A 23,207-nucleotide genomic window follows, 5' to 3' on the forward strand; every position below is an offset into this window, starting at 1 on the left:
AAGTAAATGCCTAACACAGAATATTCAGATGTTGGCTTCAGCTGTAGCTGCCATCTGGTGGGTCACAGTGTGGGAAAAATGAGAGCAGTGACACAGGGGAATAAATGATGGGCCTGGGAACTGTAAAATCAGAACTCTGTTCTTGATTTTAGCTGCCGAATTGCTATATGAGCTTGAACATGCTGAGTACTTTATTTTCGTCATCAATGAAGTGAGGTTAATAAAATCTTCAATAAGACAACTCAGGGATAAACAAATATTGGTGAAAGCTGAAAGCCCTCTGGACATAATACTATTCGGAGGAAATCTCAAATAGTCCTTTAAAAATATAATAGTTTGTTTCTCCCTAGTCCCAGTTTTTCCCTGTATTCAAGTATGGCTAAACTTCCTGCTATTTTGAGGTTTAATGGAGTCTTGTGTTTCACATAAAACTGTGTTTCCCGAGCTGCTGAGTACAGTGATTATTCTTGCCTTCTGTGAGGAATTCTGCAGATAACAGAAATAATTGGAATTGAGCAGCTGCTAGCTTTCTCATTTTTTTTAAACAATTATGAATGGTTTCATTTTGTGTATTATTTGCTGTTTTTACATTCTCTTTTCCTGCAGCCTAGAACTAAAGACTTTCTGTTATAAAGCTGTAGAGATTCATAATGTAATTAAGGAGCCCCAGAACTTGTAGTTGGCCCAACCTCCCGCAAAGATGGCAGAAAGAAATCATTGAGCAGGAAAGACAGCTTAAGCCAGCAACCATCTCCAAAAATGCAGTACAAAAATGAGGGGAAAGGAAGCCTGGAGAAAAATATTTAGCACACAGGAAAGACAGCCCAAGCCTCAGAGGGGACTGAGCAACAGAAGCAGGCAGAGGCAGCTGATAACATTAATAACCTGAGCTTTCCCATAAACTTCCATCATCTGTATGATTGTCTTAGGCTCCTTGGCGACCTAGCTGGTGAGTCTTGCAGAACATTTACTCTACCTGGCAGAGCTTCTCAGCTGTGACTCTGCTCATGTGGTTCCCACAGCCTGGCATGCCGTTTCTTTCCATTTCCTTTCCCCAGTTTCTTCAGCACCTCGATGGAGATGTCTCAGACCCTTCCCAGGTGAAAATATCTGTTCTGTCCTCATGTCTATAATCGAACAAAAACCTCATGGTATCAAGATTATTTTATCTCTCCAGCCTTATCTGAGCTTCTTGAGAACAGGGATTTCCTTCTCCTTCATGTCTGCACTGTTAGTTCCCTGCCCGGTGTTTCTGCTACATAGTAGGTACTTTATAAATGTTGGGTGGCCTCTCAGCCTTTGGATAGGAGGCCGTTTTTAAAGAGACAGAAATGTGTGACTCATTGCCACCCGACATCATCTAGGGCCACCATCATTACCCAACATAAGACGAAGCACATTTCCGTTTTATTAGGAGCATCCTCTGTATTTATGGAAGCTTGCATACTGCCTCCTTCAGATTCATAAGTAGCTGTTCTCTCCTCATATTACTACAAAGTCAAAGCAATAAAAGCATTTCACGTCACACACTTGGCATTAGATTAGCTCAGTGAGAACATTTTCCATATAAAGATCAATGAAGAAAAATCCAGAGCAATTACTAATTAAATGGAGAGAAAATGTTTTTCTGATTCAGAGCCAATTGATCATTTTTATTGGCAAGATGTTCCAGCATCTCCCTCCACCAAAGTGCCCTGATTTTCAGGGAACTAAAGATGTTCAATTTTTAGAAAGAGCTGGGGTACCCTAATCTAACAGATGAATTTAGGGCAGGGACATGTCTAGTATTTGACTAGTATAGTGCTTTGCTTAGAGTAGTAGGCATTCAACAGACCTTTAAAAATATAAGATCTGAAGACGATAAATGTTTAAAAAAAATCTGTTTTCTCTGTGCTAAAATAGCTTGGGTGATTTCAAATTGATGCTACCAGATACATTCATCCTCCAGCCAAATCACTAATGGCAGTGCACCATGCCAGATGCTGAATGGTAGAAATTATGATGCTATTTGTGAAATGATACCCACCAAATAACACCCTCATTTTTAGGAATAACTAAGTAAACAATAACATAGGCAACTTTACCAAAATTACATCCTATTACAATTTGTCGACAGAAAAGTATAGCTGAGATTTTATTTTCCAGATTTTTCCTACTTTATCATCTCAAAATGCTTTCCATCCTATGCCCGATGCTATCAGGGCCTTAAGGTCTCTTTTAGGTAATGATGAGCAATAGTTTAACTAGATGTCAGCTAACGTCTAAATGAGTTTGTTATCTCTTCCGGGTGTATCTAGAGAAATTCAAATTTCACCAAAACATTTTTAAAGACTCAGTCATGCCTACCCATGTTGGCACTGGTTTCATAGAAAGGTGCTTACTTCATCACGAAGGAGTAGAATGTGCAAGGACAGGTTGGGTTCTGTGGTTGAGGAATGCCTGGAAAGCACATGAGTAGAATGGAGCATCTATATATAAGAGCCATTTTGGTTCTACATCAAGGCCAATGATGAAGATAGTCATCTGCAAATGTTCTTGATCATTCCACACATGGCCAAACTCTGAATGTCTCCTCCAGTTGTTTGCACACACGAGAACTTATATCTTGGAAGGTGATGAATTTGGTACCTAAAGAAATCTATATCTTTGTGTACAATTAATAGTACTAAAATTAGGGGCTGTGAAGCATAAAACAGAACACATGCTCTGAACTTTTGTAAAAAGCATGTATCTCCATGATAAGAACAATTAAAAATCAAATCAAAATAAATACTATTATAATGAATATTCATTATCTTAATATTTATTGAAAAATATTGGACTTTTGACTGGCTGGCGTGGCTCAGCAGTTGAGCATCCACCTAGGATCTAGAAGACTGGGGTTTGATTTCTGGTCAGGGCATATGCCCTTATTGTGGGCTTGATCCCCAGTATGGAACATGCAGGAAGCAGCTGATCAATGACTCTCTCATCATTGATGTTTGATTTCTATGTCTCTCTCTCCCTTTCCCCCCACTCTCTGAAATCAATAAAGATATATTTTTTAAAAAAAAATAAAAGTATTAGACTTTTTCCTAATTATTAAATGATATATTCTAATTTAGAAAATTTTGAAAATACACATAATACTAGGAAGAAAATAGCACTCACTAAGAAATAACCACCGTTAACATTATGTTGTGTGTTATGCTTGCCTTTTTCCTGGTGTAATGAAGCTTCTTACAAAAATTATATATCATACACGCTGCTTAATTCATATAATCTCATATCATATGATACACAGACATGAACAAATATAGCCATAGTCATGTAATTAAATAGTCCTCTATGATGTGATTTGAAGCAAAATAATAAATAGACTTTTTTGTTTAATCTCCATGGAGGGCCATTTAACTGGGTTCCATTTTCCTCTATTATAAACAATGCTATGTAGAACATCTTGTTAAATATTTTCCCTCATTCTTAATTAGCTTCTTAAGGAAAATTTTCAGGACTATAACTTTGGGAGGCCCAGGAAGTGCATACCTTTAAAGATTTTGGTAAATACTGCTAGTTTTCTCTCCAAAAAAGAGGAATGATATGCTCTGTTTTCAGTTTAGGGCTTTCATTTCACTGTTCTTTTTTTCCTTATTTGTGTTTACATTGCATTTAAAATTACCTTTGTTTTTCTTGTTTGTGAGTTGCAAGAAATGGTAGGGAGTTTAAACTTGTTCATGGTATTTAGGTGCTCAGCAAACCTACTCTCCACATATTTGTTAGCTAACTCAAATGAATTCACTTAAAAAATTTTAATCTTAATATGCAAAAGGAAACATAATTAATTTAATTGTAATGTACTGAATATTTGTGCCATTGACATGATTTTATGTATCTATGGCATTTTTGTATTTCTTTTTTTGGAAATTCCTGGGCTGCCCTTTGCCTGTTCATCTATTGGTGCATTCATTTTTTCTTTTTACTGGTTGACAAAGCTTCTGTATATTAATTTTCCTACCCTCTATCCAATAATCATTTTTATTGATTTTCCATTTTCTTTTTAATTATCTTTACAGTATTTTTATGAAAATACAAAATAAAAACAACTTGTTGCTGAGTAATATGCAACTTCCCCATTAATTTTGCTAACATGTATTATTATATACTAGCCATACTTGGTTCCATTTCTGGACTTTATGATCTGTTTTATTTTTGTTTTTATAGTACTATAAAATGGTATCATTTTCTGTTTGTTTATAGAATAGTACTAATCTGCTCTAATGATTTTTAGATTTATCATGTTTTATTATCAGTACGTTTTCCTCACCTTATTACATACTTTAAAAAGTTTGGTTTTCTTGTTCATTATTATTTCAAATAAACTTTTCAATAATTTTATAAAGACCACCATCACCTAAGTCATGTTAAAATGTTGATTTGGATTGTATTAAAGTATGAAATAGTTTAAACAGATTTGATATTTATATAATATAGTCAATCTTTATTTCTGATAAGGCATTATGTTTTTTAGTTTATTCACATAAACTTTTATATCATTTAATAAAGTTTTCAGTCTAGGATTTTTGTAGATTTCAACCAAAGTTTATTATGTGGCATTTCTAGCATAAGACCGAAATAATCTGTGCAGATGCTCAGGATTGTTAACAAAATTAACTACTTCTGATACTGTGAATATGTCGCTGTAAATCCTTTTAATATTTTTGCTAATACCCAACAAGAATTCAAGAGCTACTGGCAAGTCTAATGTGGTTATCACATGTGAAATCCACGTATACAAAAAGGCCATGGAAAGTCCCCTCTTTATAAAAACACTTTTTAAAAGTCATTGAAAAACGACTTGTAGATAAATGTTACATTTTTAATAAAAATTATTTACTTGACAAACATCATTACCAGCCGTTAGGGTTGGTGATGATGCATAAATGTGGATAAGGGCATAACTCTGGATGAGTGTCTAAGGTAAGGGAAGGAGAGAGAAGAACAAGTCAGTGTCTCAGGCACGCGTGCTTAATGCTGTATAGAAGCAAAAGGAAATAATGAGAGTACAGAGGTGGGCTCCCAGGTTAGCCAGATAAGCTAATTTAACCCTTTAAATGTTCTAAGTAGTCCAGACTATTTGGAAAATACTCAATTTACAACAAGAACTGACAAACATAATGTTGCTATCTCAATAAATTTTTTAAAAGAGAGAAAAATTTAATAAGTGGTAAGTAGGATTTTCAGTTTACTTTGGAATCTAATATGCACGGAAATGCTGTTTCAATTAGACCCAAATATGAGAGAATTAGGAAGAAATATATTTGAAGATTTGTGATATCCACTGTACCAAAATTCACAGGAAGGTAGGATTTTACTTTCATTGCTAACCTTGTGATTAGGTTTATCAGTCATAATTAACATCAAAGTTTGACTTACAAATATAACGACGAGAAATGGAGAGGAAAAGGAGGAGGTAGCACTTATCAATTAAGGCAACTGGCCAAACAGAGGAAAGGGAAGATGGGAAAAGATTAATGAGGGATATGTCTGTACTATGAACAATTGCAAAAAAAGAAAGACGTGCCCATTTCTCTCTCTCTGTCTGTCTGTCTGTCTGTCTCTCTCTCTCTCTGTACACACACACACACACACACACACACACACACACACACATGCACTGTCCTCAAACTGGTTGTCTATTAATATTAATAACCCTTTCAATCTAAAGTTTATAAGTGTTTTCACTCATAGATCCTTCATTCTGCCTTTAACTTAGTAAGTAAATATTATTATGACTATTTTAAAAATTTAAAAAGTCAGATTCAAAACAATGTGGCATTGCACATCCAAAGCCCCTTACCTAATAATGGTGGAGTCGGGTCTCAGATCCAGACCTGTGCTCCCAAGTCCGTTGGTTTCTCATCACCTCACAGCAGCCTGCAGTTCTGGAGAACGAGTCTGCAGGTGATAGAAGAACTACATGAGCTTTTAAACTCAGTAAGCCTATTGACCTTTCTCCTGAAGTTAATATTGCTTTACATATTTATAGTGCCTGCTTATATTTTGCACTTAATATTCAAATAACTCCTCAGCACACAATAAAATCTCAAGTGATATGCCATGCTGCTCATTCCACTTTGTACACAGCTAGCTTTGCTTCAGCACCCTGTGAAAAACTAAATTTATTTCAAGGAAAGTATTGCCTAATTGCTGAAATTATTGTAGTATTGATTATTGCCTGATCAGAAAGATACAATTCTTTTGAGAACAGAAATATTTTGACTGTCATTTTGGTCTTCTGATTGATTCCACAGCGTCATAGAAAAAGACTTTAAACTTATTGAAGATAAGGGCCAGATGGAACATTTTGTTCAAATTTCTATCTCTAGTGTGTGGCTCCATACCTGGCACAAAGTAAACACTCCCTAGTTGTTGAATGGGTGGGTATATTAATTAATGACTGATAGAGATCAACAGATAATAATCAAATTATTTTTGCTATTGTAGCTATAAAACATTAGCTATAGTCTGCTCAGAATGGCATTACTCTTTTCTGTGATTATATCCTCTGCACATAAGACAAAAATCCCTGACGTATGGTGAAGTGCTGAGGGAACCCAGAATTTAGGTCTCATTTCCTGACATTTTCACAGGATAAAAAAGTTTTAAGCAACAGCTTTTTCCTTCCTATCTCACTTGGGTTTGGGGGCTTGCTAACTTAAGGTGAATTACTGTTTGTCATAGAAATCTTCCCCAGTTTATACTTCAGTTCAGCACAGGCATAGTATGGCAGAGCCTTAAAGAATCTGCTGCCTAAATCCTCACCCCACTGTCCTAATGCCCTGGTGATTTTAAAATTTATTTTATTGTTGAGAGTACTATAGCTGTCTCCCATTTCCCCCATTTGCCCCCCTCTCCGCACCTCCCACCCCACCCCAAGCCTTCACCTGTCCATGGTTTGTGTGCAAGGGCTATGCACATATACGTCCTTTGGTTAACCTCTTTCCACCCTTCTTGGCTTTCTTTAACTGCCCCATGGCTAAATTGAAAACAAAATATCACAAAACTCTGCCCTGCACTCTATTTTCTCTTTACAATTTCTTTTCTTGCTACCTCGATGCCTATTTTCTTCATCTTTACCAGTAAAAACTGATGAAGAGTCAAAATGATAAAATAAATGAGATTTGCTTTCCTTCTCCATAAACTGCTGGACATTGGGAAATTAGTGTTTGTTGAGTCATGTGATCATAGCTTTGGGAAGCTATAGCTTAGAAATAAATCACTTCTCTAAATGTAATGTGAGGAGATTCTACCCAGAGACGAAATGCCACTCTCAGAACAGCAGAGAGCATGAGGGTGTCTGGGTGAAATCTGTTCAGAATCCTAATGTGTCTGAAAAGCCCGTGTTATTCAGCACCCAAGTGGGTGGCTAACCTGGAAGAAGGATTAAAGCCCGCATTCGAAGCTCTCAGAAATCACCTTCTGGATTTGTCATTGTTGAAAACATTTTCTTTCCAAGCTGTAGTTTGAAAAAGAGGTGGCAAAGAACAAGAAGTACACCATAAATCAAAGCTACAAGCAGGGCGCAAGCTAGAGTCAGGCCATTGTGATAAGAATTTCCCAGCAAAAACCCAGTTTATCAGAATTCAAAGGGACAAATGCAGTCATTACTATGAGCACTTAAAGACAAAATCCTTCTGATTTCTAGATTAGTGCTCTCACTCAGAATCAGACCTATGTGAGAATAAACATCATAACACTCCCAGGAACTCCATTCACATTGTGATGCATGAATAATCCATGAGGGGAAAGAGGTTGGAACTTTGCATCTCAGTGAAGAGCAAAAGTTCTTGTCTGTTTAATCTAAATCCTGTCACTTGCTGAAGGAAATTAACAGAAGCAATTTTCTTCATGTCTACCTACCCCAAAACATAGGAAAACACAACAGTTAAAAAATGAAAGATAGCAAAATCTGCATTTTCTCTCAAATAAATAGAAAAACTGCCACATGCTGCCTGCAGGTTTAGTTTTTATCAAGGGCAGTAAGAACTCCGGGCAGCCTGAGTGGGCAGCAGAGATTCCAGCAACCCTTGACCATGGTCAGAACACAGTTATAGCATTGAAGGTGGAAGGCCACACACAGTAAGTTAGAGAGGGCCTTGGGGACCTGTCTTTCTGTCTGTACCCTGTAATCACCTGTGAAGAGAGACTAATGGAGCCTCCCACTGTTAGACCTGAGCTCTATACACAATACTCTTCTAAACCAGAGACTAGCAAACAGTTTCTGTAAAGAGCCAGATAGTACATTTAGGCTTTGCAACCCAACTAACAGATAGCAGATAACTCTTCTACATAATTTTCTTTCATATATTTGAAACCAGAAGTATATAGCCTTCTTGTTTTCCATGAATCTTCTCTGGGGTAATTATTCCCTGTTTATTTAGGTGTTCGTCTTTTAATATGGCTTCTCTGCCGACCCTTTACCTTCCCCATCACTCTCTCTGGGTAATTGTTAATTTCCCTAGCAAATGTAGAACCCAGAACTGAAATTGTTAATAAGGATAAAACTAAGATTAGGGGTCAACAGATTTTTTTAATACATGGCCAGAGAGTCAATATTTGAGGCTTTGAGGTCCATAAATTTCTGTTGCAATACTCAGTTCTGTTGTAGCATGAAAGCAGCCATAGACAATACGTAAATAAATGAGCATGGCTGTGTTTCAGTAAAACTTGATTTACAAAAACAGACAATGGGTTTTAGTTTGCTAATTCCTTCATTAAATATATGCTTTCAGTCAAGTAAAACTCTTAGATATTTTTTCATATCATGCTTCTAAGTTATAGACATCCATTATTTCTTTCAAAAGAGTTTATTTTTATTCTCATTAAAATATTGTGTGATTAGATTTAGCCCATGCATCTAATGTACCACAGTTGTTTGGATTCTGACTCCATTAGTTATTACAAGTAAAGGCTCCTCTTTTCCACATCCTGCATATCAATAAATCTGTCCTTTCTTTATTCTAATGCAAATTATTGGTAAAAATGTTGAATGGGACAGGACCAAGGAAAGAATCTTTTGCAGTGAAACTCCAAGTTAACAGAAATACATTAATAAATATTTTTTGGGAACCTTTTCTTCAATCAGATATTATGAATTAATTTTACCCCCAGCCCATATTTTCACATCATAATAATAAGTAACTGTCAAATATCTTAATGAACTACAATAACAGTATCTGTATTACTTTTCTGATATTGTAGTTTATTAATGGAACAAAAGGATCTAAATTGAAGCTTTCTTTGTAACTCAATATGAAGTTTCTCAGTAGTCCAGTATGTAAGTTTTTCAGTTTTTCTCACCTATTTAAGGCAAAACTAAGCGCAATGTTTGAAATTTCAAGAAGTCAAATTGCAGCTTATACAGTGAACGAGTTTCTAACATATATATAGGATTGGAATGGATTGTGTCAGAGGAAATGGCTTTTCCACTCGAATGTGTTTAGAAGATGAAAGATAATATTTGAGTATGACTTAGAGAGATTCATGAATCAAATAAACAGTGGAACAGATGACAAACAAGATCATGTCTTTGTCTGAGAGTCATTAATCTAAAAATTTGTTCAGCCAAATAATTATCAAGGACTTATCAAGAAAACAGCCTCTTGTTTCTCTACTGGTGTCTTCTAGCTGGAAGGAAGGTTGAATACACTGCAGATAGCTGCAGCTCATACCTGGCTTTCATTACCAATCCTTTCCATCTACAGCTCCTGAGATTCACTGGCAATGGCCCCAGAAGACAGGATATAGGATGAGATTGAGTTTCTGATAATCTGAAAGTCATGAAATATTTATTTTTGCACAGGAAAAGAGGAAGTGGAATAATTCTTTTACTACTCTTATTAGAAATGTAGCCTTTTAAATTATGCCCTTATTCTAATAGGATTAGTCCTCAAGGATACCAGGTAATCATTCTTTCTACTTCATTTAGAATATTTCCCTGATTATAATTTGTTTCAAGGATATTGCACTATTTTAATTAGTACCACAATTGTCTGAGTTGTGTGTAACATTAAAATGTAAAAGGTTGGCTTATGATTACGTATAAAAATCTAACTTAGACAATTATTTCTCAAAGCCTTTTCATCAAATTCCATTCATTGAGTGAAACGTTTTTTCTAAAATCAAAATAAATAAAAAATAGTCATCTATGCCCTGAAATTATGACAGCATTCAAAATTAACATAGTAACATGACTGAAATGCAATCATGAATATAGTTTTATCAGAATTTCTAATAAAAAATCCCTTTTCTTCAATTACTTGTCTTGTTGAGGATAGCTATTCTAACAGGTGTGAGGTGCTATCTCCTTGTCTTGATTTGCATTTCCCTAATAGCTAGTGAAGTTGAGCATCTTTTCATATGTCTGATGAATGTCTTCTTCAGAGAAACATCTGTTCAGGTTTTCTGCCCATTTTTTAAATTGAATTGCTGGGTTTTGTTGTTGTTGGGCTGTATGAATTCTTTCTTTATTTTGGATATTAACCCCTCATCGGAGGTGTTGTTTGCAAGTATCTTCTCCCATTAGGTCAGTTGCCTTTTTGTTTTGTTGATGGGTTTATTTTGCAGAACTTTTCAGTTTGATATGGTCCCTATTCATTTATTTTTGCTTTTGCTTCCCTTGCCTTTGAGATCAAATTTATAAAATTCCCTCTAAGACCAAGGTTCATAAGTTTGATACCTATGTTTTATTTTGATGTCTTTTTATAGCACCTCTGGCTTTATTTCCCACCCCTCCTTCACCCCAAGCAACCACTAATCTGTACTCCATTTCTATAATTTTTCATCTTAAGAATGTTACATAAATGGAATCATACAGTAGGTAATCTTTTTGAGATTTTTTTCACCTGACATAATTTCTCTGGATATTTATCCAGGTTGTTACATGTATCAGTAGCCCATGGAACATGTATCAGTGTTCATGTTGCATGTATGTTTTTGTGTTGCTGTGTAGTATTTTCGTAGTATTCTACATTATGCATGTCCTACAGCTTGTTAACTCATAAGAATAGTGTCCTTAAGATCCAACCATATTATCACATATGGCTTCATGATATATTTTCAAATCAGGAAGTATGGTACCTCCAGCTATGTTTTTATCTCATAATTGATTTGGCTATTGGGGTCTTTTGTAGTGCCATACAAATTTTAGAATTATTTTTCCCATTTCTTTAAGAAATGTCTTTGGAATTAGGAGGGAGGGGTTCAGGGGGGAGGGATTTTCTGTATATAAAATCATGTAATTTGCAAACTGAGATAATTTCCTTCTTCCTTTCCAATTTGGATGATTTTATTTCTTTTTCTTGTTTAATTGCTCAGGTTAAGGCTTCCACTACTGTGTTAAATAGCAGTGGCGAGATTAGGGAACTTTGCCTTGTTCCTGATTCTAGAGGAAAGCTTTCAGTTTTTACCATTGAGTATGATGTTAGCTATTGTCTTTTTATATACGGCCTTTATTATGTTGAGGTATTTTCTTTCTATTCCTAGTTTCATAAGAGTTTTTTTTTATCAAGAGAGGGTGTTGAATTTTGTCAAATATGCTACCTACATCTATTTAGATAACCGTGATTTTTATTCTTTATTCTGTTGAAGTGGTGTGTTATATTAATTGATACTTGTATATTGAACCATCATTGCATTACAGGGATAAATTTCACTTGGTCATGGTGTATGATCCGTTAAAAATGCTGTTGTATTCAATTTTGCTAGTATGCAAATGATAGTATTTGGCACTGTTATGTCTTCTTGAAGAATTGGCCCCTTTGTACCATTTATCATTATGCAGTGCCCTTCTTTATACCTGATAACCTTCCTTTCTTTGAAGTCTGCTCTTTCTGAAATTGATATAGCTACTACCACTTTCCTTTGACTAGTGTTAGCATGGTATTTTCTCCAACCATTTACCTTTTTCTATATAAGTCTTTATATTTAAAGTGAGTTTCTTGTATATAACATATAGTTGGGTCTTGTTTTTTTGATCTACTCTGACAATCTGTGTTTTTTAATTGCTGCATTTAGACCATTTATATTCAAATTATTATTAACAGAGTTGGATTAATATCTACAATATATTTTACTGTTTTCTATTTCTTACCCTTGTTCTTTGTTCCTATTTTTGTTTTCTGATGTTTTTCTGCTTTGTGTGGTTTTAATTGAGCATTATGTAATTCCATTTTCTCTCCTTTCTTAACATCTCAGTTATACTATTTTACTTTTTAAAGCCATTGCCCTAGAATTTACAATATACATTTACAGCTAATCCAAGTCCACTTTCAAATTACACTGTACAACTTCATGAGTAGTATGAGTCCCTAAAAATAACAAAATAATCTCAGTTCCTCCCTCCTGCTACTTGTATCACTGCTATCATTAATTTAACATATATAAGTATACATAAGCATATATACACACATAAGATACATACATAAACATACATAATTGAATACATTGTTTTTTGGTATTATTTTAAACTGTTACCTGTTACATCAATTAAGAATACATCTCGTAGAGCAAGAGAAAGGAAAAAATAAACATATGGGACTATATCAAACTAAAAAGCTTCTGCACAGCAAAAGAAAACAGCCTCAAAATACAAAGGAACCCCATGGTCTGGGAAAACATATTTGCCAAGGATGAATCTGATAAGGGGCTAATTTCCAAAGTGTACAAAGAACTCATAGCACTCAGCAAGAGGAAGACAAATAACCGAATTAAGAAATGGGCAAAGGACTTAAATAGACAGTTCTCCAAAGAGGACATACAGGTGGCCAAGAGACACATGAGAAAATCCTCGACGTCGCTAATCATCAGAGAGATGCAAATTAAAACCAAAATGAGGTATCACTTCACACCTGTCAGAATGGCTGCCATCAATAAATCAACAAACAACATGTGTGGGGAGGGTGTGGAGAAAGGGGAACCCTAGTACACTGCTGGTGGGAATGCAGACTGGTGCAACCACTATGGAAAACAGTATGGAGGTTCCTCAAAAAATTAAAAATGGAGCTGCCGTTCGACCCAGTGATTCCACTCCTAGGAATGTGTCCTAAGAATCCTGAAACATTCATCAGAAAGGATATATGCACCCCTGTGTTCATAGCAGCACAGTTTACAATAGCTAAGATCTGGAAACAGCCCAAGTGCCCATCAGTAGATGAGTGGATAAAAAAGCTGTGGGACATTTACACCATGGAATACTACGCAGCTGTAAAGAAGGATCTCATACCCTTTGGGACAGTATGGATGGACCTGGAGAATATTATGCTAAGTGAAATAAGCCAGGCAGCAAAAGACAAATATCACATGATCTCGCTTATACGTGGAACCTAAAGAACTTAATAAACTGATGAACAGAATAGATTCAATGACATGGAAGCATAGATGAGACTGATGAATGTCAGAGGGATGGAGGAGGGCGGGTGGGTGGAGGGGGAGAGAGTAACCAAAGAATTTATGTGCATACATACACAACCCAAGGACATGGACAATGGTGGGGAGAGGGACTGGGGAGGGGGAAGGAACAGGGTGGAACGGGTCATTGGGGAGAAAAAGGGACATCTGTAATATTTTAAACAATAATAAAACTTAAAAAAAAAAGAATAAGGAAAACTGTTATTTACTTTCACTTATTCCTTCTTTGACACTTTTCCTTACTTTACATAGATCTAAGTTTCTAACCTTTATTTTCCTTCTTTCTAAAAATCTTAACATTTCTTATAAGACAGGTCCCTCAGGTTTTGTTTGCCTAACAAAGTATTTCTTTTTCCTTCATTTTGAAGGATAATTTCATAGAGTATAGAATTCTAGTTTGATGGTTTTCTCTCAACACTTTAAATATTTCATTTCACTCTTTTCTTGCTTACATGGTTTCTGAAGAGAAGTGTAATGTAATACTTGTCTCTGTTCCTCTATAGGTAAGGTGTGTTTTTTCCTCTGGCTTTTTCAGGATTTTTTTCTTTATCTTTGATTTTCTGTAATTCAAAAATGATATGCTGAGGTGAGGTATTTTTGGACTTTATTCTGCTTGTTGTCCCTTGAGCTTTCTGGATCTTTTGGTTGGTTTCTGACATTAATTTGGGGGAAATTCTGTCACTATTGTTTCAAATATTTATTCTGTTCCTTTCTTTTGCTTCTGGTACTCCCATTATATATATGTTACACCTTTTATAGTTGTCCCAAAGTCCTTGGGGGATAGCTTTTTTTAGCTTTTATTCTCTTTGCTTTCCCGGATTCTATTGATATGTCTTATAGCTCAGAGAATTCTTCCTCACCCATGTCCTGACTACTAATAAACCCATCAGAGGTTCTTCACTTCTGTTACAGTGTTATTGGGTTTTTTTCTTTTTGTTTTTTTCCCTTGACTGTGCTTTTGGTATCATATCCAAAAATTTATTTTTTGAATTCAGTGTCATGAAGCTTTTCCCCTATGTTCTCTTCTAGCAGTTTTATAGTTTCAGGTCTTATGTTTAGATTTTTAATCTATTTTGAATACATTTTTGCATATGGTGTAATGTTAGGATCCAGATTCATTCTTTTGCACATGGATATCCAGGTTTTCCATCACCATTTGTTCAAGAGACTGTCTTCTTCCTATTGAGTGGTCTTGGTACCCTTTTTGAAGATCATTTGACATATTTATGATGATTTCTTTTGGGGAATCTCTATTCTATTTTATTGGCTTATATGTCTATCTGTGCCAGAACCACACTGTTTTCATTAATATAACTTTGTAATGTATTTTGAAATCAGAAAGTGTGAGACTTCCAAATTTTTATTTTATTTTTTTTTTGGCTGTTTGAGGTCTTTTGTTTTTAAGTGCAGCTTTTCTTTTTTCAGAGTAGAGAGACTGGAAGCTGCTTTCATGAAAAGCAGACTGGTTAAATAAGAGGAAGAGGTGCACCCTATGGGTGCTGTGATTCAGTGGAATATGAAAGTGTAGGAATCTACTGGGACAAAAACGGTCAATGCCACTTTAATAAATTCTGCTTCACATATCAGCCTTGGACCTTATGTGTATGAGCTTTTCCTCTGGTTTTTAACTATATGCATTAAAGGGTGTTTTCTCTTTTTCAATTTAGGGATGGTAAGGACTCCATGCTGGATACACAGGCTATACCAAAACTGCTTAAACTTTGGCAGATTTCAATGGGTAATTTGTCCACTGACTTATAAAATGTGTTCTTGCAATATGGTATGCTCTAGGCATGCAGTGGTGGTCACAGTGGTGGCTAATCACACCCAAACCCTGACTTCAAAAGACTTGATTCAGCCTTAGCAAGTTTGGCTCAATGGTTACGACATCGGGCCACAGACTGAAGGATCTTGGGTTCTGTTCCAGCCAAGTGCGTGTACTTCTATTGCAGGCTCAATCCCCAGCCCCAGTCGGGGCACATGTGGGAGGCAACCAATCGATGTGTCTCTCTCATATCAATGTTTCTCTCCTCTCTCTGAAAAGCAATGGAAAAAATGTCCTCGGGCGAGGATTAAAAAAAAAAGACTTGATTCAGCAGCTTTTATGAACATGGACACAGCCTAACATGTGTCACTGTAAGAGACAATTCCACATTTGCCTCTTCAGCTATAGAATGTAATTTCCTCATTTTACAAGGGAATATTCTTTGGTAAGTTTTCATTAAGGTGAAGGGACACTTCCTAATTTTCTGTATAGGAAATTTAAGTACTTTAGGTATGAACTGAGAACAAAACACATGCCATTCTATATTATAACTTTCAACAAGAAGTTTTACTTTAATTGAAATATTTTTTTCCATCCTCTAAAGTCATGAAAGAACCTCTTAAGCTCTGTGTAAGTAGTGTGAGCTGAGCTGTTTGCTGGGAGTGGAAGGAGAACAGACCTGAAGCCACTGTCTGCTGTATGGAAGAAGGGGCTAAACTGCACCAGACCTGCTTTTAAGTCATAGTTGGCTTGAAAATTTGTACTTACTGGAAAATTCTCTGCCTTGGGGTTGCAACTAAATAGATGAAGAAATTTGTTTTATCTAGAGGATATTCATCACCTAGACACAAGGAGTGCTAGTAACCCAGGCAAGCTGAGGCATTAAAGAAAAGGAAGCACCCATCCCCAGCCCCTCCTACAAGCTGCAGACACCAACCCTAACAAATCTGTTTAAACCATCCTGGCCAGACCGGATACCCCCACAGAGCCCAGTTCCATGGGGGAAGGGAAAGCAGCTCAGAACAAGTACATTCAAGGAGTGAGTCCCAAAACAGACCCAACCTCTAGACTGCTTGGAGAGCTGCCCTGGAGGACTTCAGCCGGTTCCCCAGGACCAGGCAGGGACAGCAGCTCACGTTGGCCTGGATCAGAGAACTGCCTGGGAGGCCCAGGATCCACACAAGGGGCCATATCCAACAACATGGGAGCAAAATCCAGTGAGCTCCACAAATAGCAGATCCAAAGGTGTTTTTTGTTTGTTTTTGTTTGCTTTGATTTTTCTCTTTCTTCTCTCCCCCCCCCCACAAATTTTCTCATTTCTATCTTTCATTTTAGTCTATTTTTTTTCTCATTCTCTTTATCTTTAAAAAATTTTTACTTTTAATTCAACTTTTTTCTTCTTTCCTTTGCTCTTTTTCCATTTTTCATTTTCTATTCTATATTTTATTTTATTCAGTGTTACTACTTTTTAAGATTATTATTATTTCATTTATTTTTTTCTATCTTTTATTTTTTATACTCACCCTATTTCTGGTCTCTTCCTTCTTTGTTTTTATACTCTCATTTTTTGTTTGTTTGCTTTATTTCTCCTCTAAGTCTCTTGGTCTTGTGTCTTCTAGTATTCTGTGTGTGTGTGTTTATGCGCATGTATTATTTGTTTGTTTTTTAGTCTTTTTGTTGTGACTGTTGCTTTTATTATTGTTGTGGTTTTTTTCCCTGTTGTTTTTGGTTTTGCCTGGTTTTTGTCTTATTTTGTTCTATCAGCACCTGTATAACAGTTGGCATGATGTGGTTGGGGTTGAGGCTAACAGTCAACAAGCCTGAGGTCTGAGCCGACTCACCAATGGGACAACAACAAGCAACACCCAGATACAACAGGAGAGCCCACGCAAGGGTCATTCCTAGAACACCCAGCTCAGGAGATCAAGGAGACTACACTTCTGGGTCCTACAAGAAGGCCACCACACCAAGACTGGGAGGCAGAGCAATCTTGTTGGATACACAGAAACAAACACAAAGAAACGGTAAAATGGCGAAACAAAGAAACAGCCCCCCCCCCCAAAAAAAACAGGACAAATCTGCAGAAAAAGAGCTAAATGAAATGGAGGCAAGCAATTTATCAGGTATACAGTTCAAGTAATGGTTATAAAGGTGTTCAAACAACTTAATGAGAACTACAAGTAACTTAGTGGAAACTACATCAGCATGAAAATACATATAGAAACCACGAATAAGAACCTATCAAAACCCTGGCTGGCATGGCTCAGTGGTTTGAGCATTGGCCCACACGTTGAAGTGTCATGGTTTCCATTCCTGGTCAAGAGCATGTACCTGGGTTGCAGGTTCCAACCCCAGCCCATGTCGGGGTGCATTCAGGAGGCAACCAATTGATGACTCTCACATTGTTGTTTCTCTCTCTTACTCTCTCCCCCTCTCCCTTTTCTACCACTCTATCTAAACATCAATAGAAAAATACCCTCAGGTGAGGATTTACAAAAAAAGAATTGGAAATGAAGAATGACATAGCTGAAATAAAGAATACCCTGGAGGGAATCAAAAGTAGATTAGAAGAAGCTGAAGCTCCAATCAGCAAAATAGAAGACAAGGTAAAAAAAGTCAATTAGAGAAAGAGAAAGAAAATTACTTAAAAAGCATGAGGACAGCCAGCCGGCATGGCTCAGTTCAGCGGTGAGGATTGACCTATGATCCAGGAGATCATGGTTCGATTCCCAGTCAAGGCGCATGCCCAGCTTGCAGGCTCCATCCCCAGTAGGGAGCGTGCAGGAGACAGCCGATCAATGACTCTCATCGTTGATGTTTCTCTCTCTCTCTCCCTCTCCCTTCCTCTCTCTAAAAAAGCAATAAAAAAATTTTAAAAAAAAGCATGAGGACAATGTAAGGCAACTGTAAGACAACATGAAATGGAGCAACGTCTGTATCACAGATGGTAACAGAGGAAGAAAGTCAGCAAGGGGTAGAGAACTTGTTTGAAAAAATATAGACAGAAAACTTCCCTAATCTGGTGAAGGAAAATGTCATACAAGTTCAGGCAGCACAGAGAGTCCCAATCAAAATGAACAGAAAGAGAACCACAGTAAGTTACATCATAATTAAAGTGGACAACATTAAAGACAAAGAGAATTTTAAGGGCAGCAAGAGAGAGAGAGTTACTTACAAGGGAGCTCCCATAAGGCTGTCAGCTGATTTCTCAACAGAAATAATACATACCAGAAGGGAATGGCATGCATTAGTCAAAGTAATGAAAAGCAAGGATCTGAAATCAAGACTACTCTATCTGGCAAGGATATCATTCAAAATTGAAGGTGAAATAAGAAGCTTCCAAAGTTGTGGTTTCAATTCCTGTCAGGGCATATACAGGAGTCAACCAATGAATGCATAAATAAGTGGAACAACAAATCAATGTGTGTGTATCTTTGTCTACCCACCGTTTTCCCTCTAACTCTAAAATAATAAAAATTTAAAAAATAAAATGTATAAATACCTTGCAGCTTCATTGCAAATCCAAATTCATTGCATCCTTTGGAAAGTCCCACTGGAAGGGTGAATCTTCTTTAATCTTTACAGCAAGGCTCCTACCAGTCAGCCTTTACTCAGCCTCACCAAACACCTAGACTTCAGCCCTTCTCTTTCCTATTTTATCTGCCCACAAACCTGAGTGAGGACAGAACATGAATTTTTAAAATATTTTTTTATGAATCATTTGATTAAGTAGTTGGCCATATTTTCTTTTATTTCCCTAAACTCTTCTATTAATCCAATGAACAAATATTTATTAAACACTTATTTTGTTTCCACTCAATGTGCTAGACATAAGAAACACTATAGTCATGCTCCTCCCTTCATGAGAAGGACAGATAGTAACAAGACTCAGATACACTGTGGTCAGTACTATGAAGATGACAAACGTGATGGGCTGGGTGAGGTGGTTAGGAATGGATGGATCAGGAAGCGCTCTCTAAGCAGGTGATATTTGAACTGAGAACCTGGAGCATGAGAAGAGTCAAACTTTTCATTTTTATTTATTTATGTTTTGGGGCATTTTACAGATTTTTTATTTCTTATAAAGTAAATCTCAGTCTTTAATATCCCACATAAACAAAAAGCTCTTTAAGGTTTTTAAATATTTTTTTTCAGAGTAAAAAGGACATGAGACCAAACAATGAGAAAACCACTGTGGTTTAACCCCAGCCCTGATTGGTCCATTTCTTGCTATGATGTCCTCGTAAGGCGCCATTGTGATGGGATGACAAACCACTCCTATAAAAGGTCCTGGCTGGGCTGAGGTTTTTTCCCGTTATAGCCCAGGAAGCTGATTGGTAGTGACCTGTTGGAGTTGGACTCTTTTGCTTATTTTCTTGTTTTATTTTCATTGTTTCTTCTTTATTTTTATTTTGTTAATTTTTCTGTTTTAATTTTATTTGTCTTCTTTTATATTTTCTTTTTATTTTGTTATTTTTATTTTGTTGGGTTTTTTTTCATTTTGTTATTTTTATTTTGTTTTCTTCTTTATTTTTTTTTGAGTCACAATGTCTGATGACTTTGCAGCCCTCTCTGCCAACCAGGAGTACCATATCGGTATTACAGCCTCCTGCACACCACTGGCAAGGGATCCTTTGCCGAGGTGAGGTTGGCCCGGCACACTTTGACCGGCACTGAGGTGGCTGTGAAAGTTATGAGGCAGCGAGGCTCCTCTAGACTTCGAGAAGTCCAGTGTCTCAAGGAGTTAAATCACCCAAACATCCTAAAGTTGTTTGAGGTGATTACCACTGAGAACAAGCTGTATCTGTTCATGGAGCACGTGAGTGGAGGGGACTTACTTGCTTACTTGGAGAACTGTGGCCCCATGGCGGAGGAGGAAGCCCGAGGTATGTTCCGGCAGCTGCTCTCAGCAGTGCAGTACTGCCACCAGAGGAGCATCGCCCACAGGGACCTCAAGCCCGAGAACATTCTTGTAGACTGTTACATGAATGTTAAGTTAGCCGACTTTGGGCTCGTTAGGCAATCTGCAGATGATAAACTGTGCACCTTCTGTGGCACCGTCTCCTATATGGCCCCAGAGATCTTGGACCACAAACTCTGTGATGGGCGGAAGGCTGATATCTGGAGCATGGGGGCAGTTCTCTATGAGATACTGATGGGGAAAGCGCCATTTGAGTGGGGACACATTTGAAGAGGAGAAGAAGCAGATATTGAGTGGGCACTTCCTTGTTCCATACTTTTTGTCTCTAGACTGTCAGAAAATTTTAACAAAATTAATGACACTTGATCCCAGCCAAAGACCAAGCCTGGAAGATATAAGGAAGGACCCCTGGGTTAGCATTGGCCAGGTGGAGGAACTGAGGCCGTACATTGGGCCCCCCCTGGGTGACTTGGACCCTCAGATTACTGAAAAAATGAAGAATCTGGGGTTTGAGCAGCAGGAGATACAAGAGTCAGTAACAGAAAGAAAGTATAATAATAATATGGGTACATATCTAATCCTAGATAGTATGAAAAACAAGATGGTGGGCCACAGGATCAGAGTAAGGCCCTGCCACTGTACTGACCTCAACATCAGTCTTCCCCCAACCCTGGGTGTTCAGACATCAGGGCGGAAGACAGAATACCCTGCCAGACACCTAGGCAGCAAGGAGGTGAGGATGCCCACTCCCCCAGGCACCCTGAAATCCAGGATGCCCACTCCCCCGAACAGCCTGAAATCCAGGAATACCATTCCTCCAGCCAGCTTGGAGGTAATTCCTTCAAGAAGCATGGAAGCAAGGAAGCCCATTCCCTCAGCTAGCGTGAAGGTGAGGACTACCACGCCCCTATCTGGCCCAGAGTCAAGGACAGCCACCCCCAGCCCAGTCCTCCATTGTGGCCCTGGGGGCTCCCCTACCACCCACAGTAACTGCACCAGCAGTGGTGTTGGGACCCCAGCCTTTTCCTCTGGGCACAGCCAGGGCTGGCAGGGGCTGACTAGGAGGGTCTTCAGTTCTCTCTCAAGATTTATATGCTGCATGCCTTCTGCTAAAAAGAAGCATCTCAAAAGGTCAAGAGTCAAGCCTGTATAATTTTTTAAAATTGTGGATGGCCAGAGGTCTCAAATAGCTGTGGGTGAGAGCTGTGCCAGAAATACATGCTGTGTGCAAGGTGAGAGGACCTGGTCCAGGGGACAATGGAGGTGTACAAACTGCTGAGGAGTTCTCTGCTTGAGGTTGCCATTAAGAGGGTATCCAGCATCTCCATGATCTTCAGAAGCATCTCATCCAAAATACCTGCTGAGCTTGTAGAACTGTCTGAAGCCACTGGGTTCAAGAAGAGAGACTGCCCTTGCTGTGGGTCCACCCCTCGGCCCTCCTCCTGAATGAAACTGCAGAGACTGGACTGTTTTTCCTGGGCCCTTCTCCCTCCCCTGCTCTCCTTTGCTCCCATGTTTGTGGAGGTTCTTATTAAAGTATTTTGTTCTCTCAAATTTTGTAATAAACTTGATGTTCCAGAAAGATGTATTGGATACTCTGTTTTTCATCCTCTGCACAGAATTGGGCTGTGCATCTTGTAGTTTGAGAAGTGTGTGGTGATGTATTACTTGGGCTTTATTACGGGAACTGCAGCAGTAACAAATGTGGTTCCGCAGGGAAAAGGCCACTGCCCAGCATGTGGGCGAGTTCCAGACACCAGGGCACAGCATTGGGTGGAGCAGGCAGAGGTCTCCATTCTCATGCAGCTAACCCCCGGGTGCTCTATGACCTCAGCAGAAATCCTCTGGCTGGCCTCTTGGCTTTGCTCACTTCCCTCTGTGTCGGTGTCCTCCTCAGGTGGACTTTCCCTTCATATAAGTCAGACTTTTAAAGCCCTGGAGGAAGAGTGCTCCAGGCAGAAGGAACACCCAAGCTCAAGAAAGAGCTCAAGTGGGAAAGAACTTGGGTTTTTTGAAGGTGGCCGAAGCGTAGTGAGCTAGCGTGAGAGCAGCAGGTGTTGTGGCTGCAGACGAAGGGCAGAGCTTTGGGCCATGGGAAGGAGTGTGGATTCTATTCTGAGAACAGTGATCAAACTATGAAGGGTTGTAAGCAAGGAAGCAACATTATCTATGTTTTAAAACTAGTACATTGTGGAGAATACCCTTCCTCTGCACACATTTTTATCTCTACATATAAGATTCGCCAGGCAGGGCAGGCTTGCTTATAACCACTGAAAAAATGAGTTGGAAATTGTATGTGTTTTTCCCCACTCTAATCCTTACCACACCAGTTCCCTGAACAGGTAGGAATGCAAATTAATACCTTGTTTTAAAAGGGAAAGGCCTGCCTGCCTCTGTGGAGCTGATCCCTTGTTCTGACATTGCTGATTAGCCGATCTTCCTGCCCTTTTCACTGAGGAAGCTGTGGTGTTCCTTTGATTCCTCTGACCTCCTCCTTCCCTGAGATCCCAACAGCACATGGCATAGATCTGTGTGTGACTCTCATCCCTTTGTATTGTCATCAAGTGGTTCCCTTCCCCTCCTTGCCCTGACCGTCCATTCCTGAGCTCTTTGGGGACTGGAAACTATCTTACCTTTTATTTCCAGTCATTATCACAGAGCCAAGTCCAGAGCAGGTGCTCAGAAAATGATGGACAGGGGAACAACCAACCCGGTGATTATATAGTGGATTGTCCCAAATCAGGACAATTGGAGTGTAAACGGGAATGTGATTAATGACTATGGTGGGACAATAGTGTTCAGTTGGTAAGGGATTTTACTAGGATGTACAGTCTGTAAAGCATTATGAACAAAATTGTGAAGTTCCAATTCTGGAAATCTTTTTTTGTTGTTAATCCTGACCTGAGGATATTTTTTCTATTGATTTTTAGAGTGGAAGGGAATGATTGGGGGGGGGGGGGGGGAGAGAGAGAGGGAGAGAGAGGGAGAGAGAGAGAAATTGATGTAAGAGAGACACGTCGATTGGCTACATCCTGCACACACCTGGGGGAAAATATTCATATGAAATTAATTTAA

At 38.1% G+C, this 23,207-nt stretch overlaps 1 pseudogene; it reads left to right on the forward strand.

Moving 5' to 3' along the window:
- Window positions 1–20,402, forward strand: part of LOC148093240 (serine/threonine-protein kinase MARK2 pseudogene) — a 196,543-nt pseudogene extending 176,141 nt beyond the window's left edge.
- The last annotated feature ends 2,805 nt before the right edge of the window (window positions 20,403–23,207 follow it).

The sequence above is a fragment of the Miniopterus natalensis genome, chromosome 4 (assembly GCF_054644295.1).
Source record: "Miniopterus natalensis isolate mMinNat1 chromosome 4, mMinNat1.hap1, whole genome shotgun sequence".
Taxonomy (NCBI): domain Eukaryota; kingdom Metazoa; phylum Chordata; class Mammalia; order Chiroptera; family Miniopteridae; genus Miniopterus; species Miniopterus natalensis.